Source organism: Microcaecilia unicolor, chromosome 7, assembly GCF_901765095.1.
Source record: "Microcaecilia unicolor chromosome 7, aMicUni1.1, whole genome shotgun sequence".
Lineage (NCBI taxonomy): Eukaryota > Metazoa > Chordata > Amphibia > Gymnophiona > Siphonopidae > Microcaecilia > Microcaecilia unicolor.
In genome coordinates, this window is record NC_044037.1 from 48,966,222 (window position 1) to 48,972,222 (window position 6,001).

The window sequence follows — 6,001 nt, forward strand, 5'->3', positions numbered from 1 at the left end:
CACTGTTATCAAGCAGCCCCATCACCATTACCTCCCGCACCAGACTCCCCAGTCCTCCCGAAGGTCTGGATCCTTTACCAGCTGCTGTTGAAAGGTCAATAACTATCCCTTAATTGCAGCCCAAACTTAGGGTGGCACTTCAGGATCCTCCTTCTCCTTCTTTGGGTCACTTGGTAGGAACTTGTAGGCAACCAAAGACCTTTTCTTGCTCTAATTCTTCTCTTTTATCTCCTCTCAGAGCTGTCACTCTTCCCACATGGGCACTATCTTTTCCCATTTTATTCCATACATACTCCCCATGGGCTGGGCTTCCTCCCACACAGGGACCTCCAAGTCACTCCCCCCCATAGGCGCCCCGTATAAGAGGCTTGGGGAGGCTAAGCCTCCCCTGCCCAATGGTCGACTTCCGGGTGTTGCGTCTGCCCTACCCGCTCCCCTCGCGCTTGCGGTTTAATTATTTTAGTTCCGTGGCAGCGACATCATTGACGTCACTTCCACAGAGAATACAGAGGTCAGCTCCACCCTCTTGGCAGCGACACGACGTCATTGACGTTGCTACGGAGGTAAGCTCCGCCCCTCCGCCCCCTTGGCAGCGACGCAACGTCATTGACGTCGCCACGGAGGTAAGCTCCGCCCCCTTTAGCCTCCCCAAAACAGTTGGCTACCGACCGTCTATGCTCCCCCCAGTTACTCTGTACAGGATACGTCCTGTAGCAATCCCTATGTGATAGAGGATAGAGGAATGTGATACATTATGTAATATTTTTAAGCTGTCTTTTTCCCCTCCTTTCTTCTTCAGACAAATCTGAACAAATATAGATGTGTCCCCACAAGGATTCCTCTCAGTGATATGTTTGAAGTACAAAGTACATAAGTATTGCTATACTGTTTCCAACAGTGGCCAATCCAGGTCACAGATACCCGGCAAGATCCCAAAAATGTACAAAATATTTTATACTGCTTATCCCAGAAATAGTGGATTTTCCCCAAGTCCATTTAATAATGGTCTATGGACAACATATATAGATTTGTTTTTGTTGTTATTTTTGGGAGGGGGCAATTATCCATACTGAAGTATAGTTTAGTCTTCAATAAACTGTATTGTGAAAAACTATAGGTTGAATGTGCTTTAATAAAGATGGGCTAACTCAACTTTTCTGATCAGTGTGTAATTCAATAGCTAATTGGTTCATCAATTACATTCCAGTGAGCAATAAGGCTGAAAATGATTTTGAAATGAAAGCACTCAGAGGACTTCATGACAACTTGCATAAATTTCCAGAACAGAAATCAGATCAAGCAAATAAAATGATCATATCCTATGTTAAACAAACAAAAAACAGGACCGAGGTCCTCTGTAGATTTTGACTACTTTAGGTGGGTTTTAAGCTATCTGTTTCCCTGCAATATGCATAAACCTTGTTAATCTTACACTGGTGCCTATATTGAGCCATTAGCAACACAGATAAGTTTCATTATTGGTGCAGTCATAGTGTTTGTTTTGGGCTTTTTTTGGCTTACTAAATTTTAAACTTATTGTCGTTCTAAACAGAATGGTACTTATTCTTCTGAAAAAATGTGTTCACTTTTTCCCTTAGTTGTTACAATTTGTGTTCTTTATCAAGTGTACACTTATGATTGTATTGCACTGTGGTAACATGAACACTGCTAGGCTCCCCAGATTTACCAGTAAATTATAAACTAGCAATCATTTCTATAGGGCTATAAATGTGGATGTACACAGCACTGTACATATTATATGCAGGTACTCATAGACGGTCGGTAGCCCAACTGTTTGGGGAGGCTAAAGGGGGCGGAGCTTACCTCCATACGCTCCGTGGCAGCGACGTCAATGAAGAAAAAGACTACAGGCTCGCCGCCAGCTTCTCCCTTCTCTCTGCACACAGTGTCCCGCCTTCTGCGGTGATGCATTTCCTGTTTCCGCGAGAGCAGGACACTGTGTGCAGAGAGAAGGGAGAAGCTGGCGGCGAGCCTCTAGTCTTTTTCTTCATTGACGTTGCTGCCACGGAAATAAAAGATGAAAATGCGCGGGGCGGGAGGGTGGGCTGCACCACAAGCGGAAGTCGACGATTGGGCTGGGGAGGCTTAGCCTCCCCAAGCCTCTTATACGGGGCGCCGATGCAGGTACTTCCTCTGTCCCTAGAGGGTCACAATCTTAGTTTTTACGTCTAGGGCAATGGAGGTGTAAGTAACTTGCCCAAGGTCACAAGGAGCTGCAGTGGGAATTGAACCCAGGTTTCCAGGATCAAAGCTTGCTGCACTAACCATTAGACCACTCCTCCAGCTGGCGGCTGTTTGCTGATCCCTCTGGGCCTCTTTAACCTAGCTGAGCCCTGAGCTTTTCTACTTCCTAGTTCCACCCCTTCCTCATTGGGCTGGGCTATGGATCTTAAGGTGGTTCTGACACTGTAAAGGAGTATCTTTAAGGGGACATGGCAACATCCTGTAGACTCCCTCATAAGTACATTATTAACATTTTGTATTGGGCAAGTGTCACACTATTTTGAGTTTCATTGGACAGTTACTATAGGTTCAAATGGCACATCAGTGATGTAATTGAGCCTATTTTACCACTTCCAGTAAGTCTACCGGTCTTACTTTGATACAGTGCAGAGGCACACATTAAGCAGCATCATGCGACATCATCACTGCTGTCTTATTTACTGATAGTCTCCATTTGATTGTTTAAATGTTTAATTTTAATCCTTAACAATTACACAAGGGGTCAATGTGGATAGCTTGTTGAGATGAATTGAGTTTCTTTATTATTTTCCAACATTTGTGGCACTGTTCTTCAATACAAAACCCATGGCCTGCATGCAATGACAACAAAATAAAACAAATTTTAAAAACCAGACACCCCCCCCCCCCCCTAGAATGACAGCGGGGGCTGCCCTTGTCCCCAGTCCTTGTATTGAAGAACATTGGAGTATGCTTTTCTTTACAGTATGGCTCAACTAAAAACATTGCCTTATTTAAATATTGCAAACTACTTGTGCAACCCAGTTTCATAAGAAAGTGGTTCTCAGCCCTTTCCTGTAGGCATACTTAACTGGTATGATTTTCATAATATCCATAATTAATATGTATGTACTACTTTTGTGGTTAATGCAAGCTGGAGGAGTAGCCCACTGGTTAGTGCAGTGGACTTTGATCTTGGGGAGTTGGGCTTGATTCCCACTGTAGCTCCTTGTGACCCTGGGCAAGTTACTTAACCTCCATTGCCCCAGGTAAAATAAATATCTGCATATGCTATCTGAACTGCTTTGAATGTTGTTGCAAAAATCATAGAAAAGTGGTATACCAAGTCCCTTTCCCTTCCTTATCTTCCTGCTTGTCAACTCCAAACTAGTGAGTTGTGCTCCTTAACCAGGACCAGGATTAGGGAGTATAAGCAGGACAAATGCCCTGGTCTCCCATACTTCATTAAGCTGAAAAAGATACATCTTGCTGTGCTGAGCTTTGGGCCCTTTACTACATTTCTGTCCTAGGCCCCAGCATATTTAACATTGGCCTGCTCCCAACCAGCAGATGGAGGCAGTGAACGCTGAAGTTTAGTGGCATCACTGCCACTATAAGGACTGGTGCAGTCCTGTATCTCTCCAGTATTTTCTGCCTCCAGCAGATGGTTGCAGTCTGGATTGGTGCAGCCTGATCCCTAGAGATTTGAGTCAAGGCTCATGTCCAGTTATATGTCTTGGGGTTTGTCCCACTGATTGAGCCTTGGGATTTGCAGTCATCTTGCCAGGGCTGGACTACCATCGTACCCTAGTGGGCTTTGAGCCTAGCTTTAAGAGTCTCATCATGAGATCCTAGCCAGAAAGGGGACAGTTAAGTGGGGGGACCTACAGCGGTGCCTCTACGCTCTCTGTCTGCTCTTATGGCTCTCCATTCCCTCTCTCTCCACCCCCTAGCTCCTTCCCCTTTCCCCCCTTGTTGGGGACAATAAAATCAAAAAAAGAAGTGCCATAAGGATCTGAGGACACAATCAGAAAGAAGAGCCTGCAGGAGCTGCTATGTCTCAGTGGGGGTGGAGTGGGGAGTGCAGACTGTCAGGTGTTTGTTATAGGCTGGGGAGTCCTGATCAAGGACAGATTATATGCCAGGTCCTGTAGATGGTCATGCAACCTGCACTTGCCCAACCACAGCTAGTGCTGTGGTGTTTTTGGTATGTGGTGGCTCAGCAACTGCTTGCTGTTTCTGCCCCCCCACTCCGATTAGAAGCTGGCAGGGCAGTCAATGATAGTGATGGGATGCATCTGCCAACGAAGGCCAAGGCCTAGAGGAAAACCAGCATGTTGGGCAGGCCTTAGTTGAGGTTTTCCTGCCAGAAATGCAGCCATGTTGTAGGACTGCATGTCTCCCATGAGGCAGGTTGTAGCAGGGAGAGTGGACCCAACAATGGGGGCATCCCTGGGAGCCCAGGGGTCTCAATAGGGACTTGGAGAAGCGTTGTCCCATGGCAGTCTGAACAGCTCCACAAGTGTTGAAGGAAATCACTAGTTGTGTCCAGAAGGCCTTAACGTCCCTCTGTGGGTCTTATATCACTGATGTCACTAGAAAATTTCAACCCATTAATATGGACTGATCTAGCAGGATTCAAGGAAAGGACATTAACAGGCATGAATAAATTTAACCTTTTGGTGAACAGCCAGATCCCTCAAACTTTGGAAAATTTGATTGTTTCTGTACGTATCACAATAGATAAAACTTTACAGAGATAGACAGTAGACTAATGGTGTCCGAACTACAGCCCTACGGCCATGCATGGTTTATGAGCTCTCTTTATCAAGTCCTCTCAGGCAGTTTAAACAATCCTTGTTCAAAATGTAAATCTCAATAAAAATATGTGTGGTGTGTGGGGGGGGGGGGGGGGGGGGGGGGAGAAGTGAACTCACTATGTATCTGCATCTCTATGGCTTTGCTGCAGTTGTTCCAGGGTATTTGCCTTTCTATGCTGCACCATGTTTCTTCTCTCTCTCTGCTCTAGGAAGGCTGATGCTGTGTGCTGCATATGGTAGGCTAGAGGTCCTTGCAACACATGACAGTGGCAGTGCAAGAAAAGGAGATTTCTCAGAAAGATGCCTATATCAGTTGTAGGATGCTCTTGCCACTCTAGACTGGAGCCTCTGAGATGAAAGGAGTCCCTGGAGCCATGAGAGAGGGCTAAAGCACCCCAGCCCCATCACCCTTTCTTATGAGGTGTCAAAGGTTCGGTGTCAGAATGTGAAAGGGGGGGGGGGGGGGAGAGACTGATGTTTATCCCTAGAGTCACTCTGTAGTAGGATAAACTGCCTGCTGAGCTGAAATCCTGTCTCTCATTCTCCCCACACAAACTGAGCCCAAAGTCAGAATTCTCATATAAAATCAAACATGCGGTGGTTTCCTTCTAGTGCACTGTTACCTTAGGCTTTAGAATCTAGTCAACATGAAGTGATAGCAACAGGCTGTAGAATCTTTCCATCAATTCAGCATATTTTAAACAAACAAAGAAAAACAAGATGTGACCTGAAAAAATAGCTTTTCGCAAGGTCTCCCCATCCCTATCAAATATCTTCGTAATTCTGTTTCTAATAGTGATGCTGATATTGGCACCTAGTGCTTGACTTGACTAATTGCTTAACCATCTCATTTCAGTATGATTTAATGTTACTCTGTATACTTATTACAGGTTGTAACAGCAGTGTGATCAATCTTTTGTGTCCTAGTGACCCAACGATCACAGCCAAATAATCATGCCCCACCTCCCGATGTGCAGAATAATAATGATGATATGGAGAGCCGCCCAGGTTGTGACCTCAAACTCAGGTTCTGACCCACAGTTGGGAAGCTCTGGCTTGTAGCATGTAATTGTAAAATTTTCCATCTCACATGTGTCCCCTGATATAAAGGGTAGAGATATGAAACACACTGGAAGTGCAGTAGAGTAGTGAACCACAGAGAGACGCGACATTTATGGCTCCTATAGAAATTTGAAATT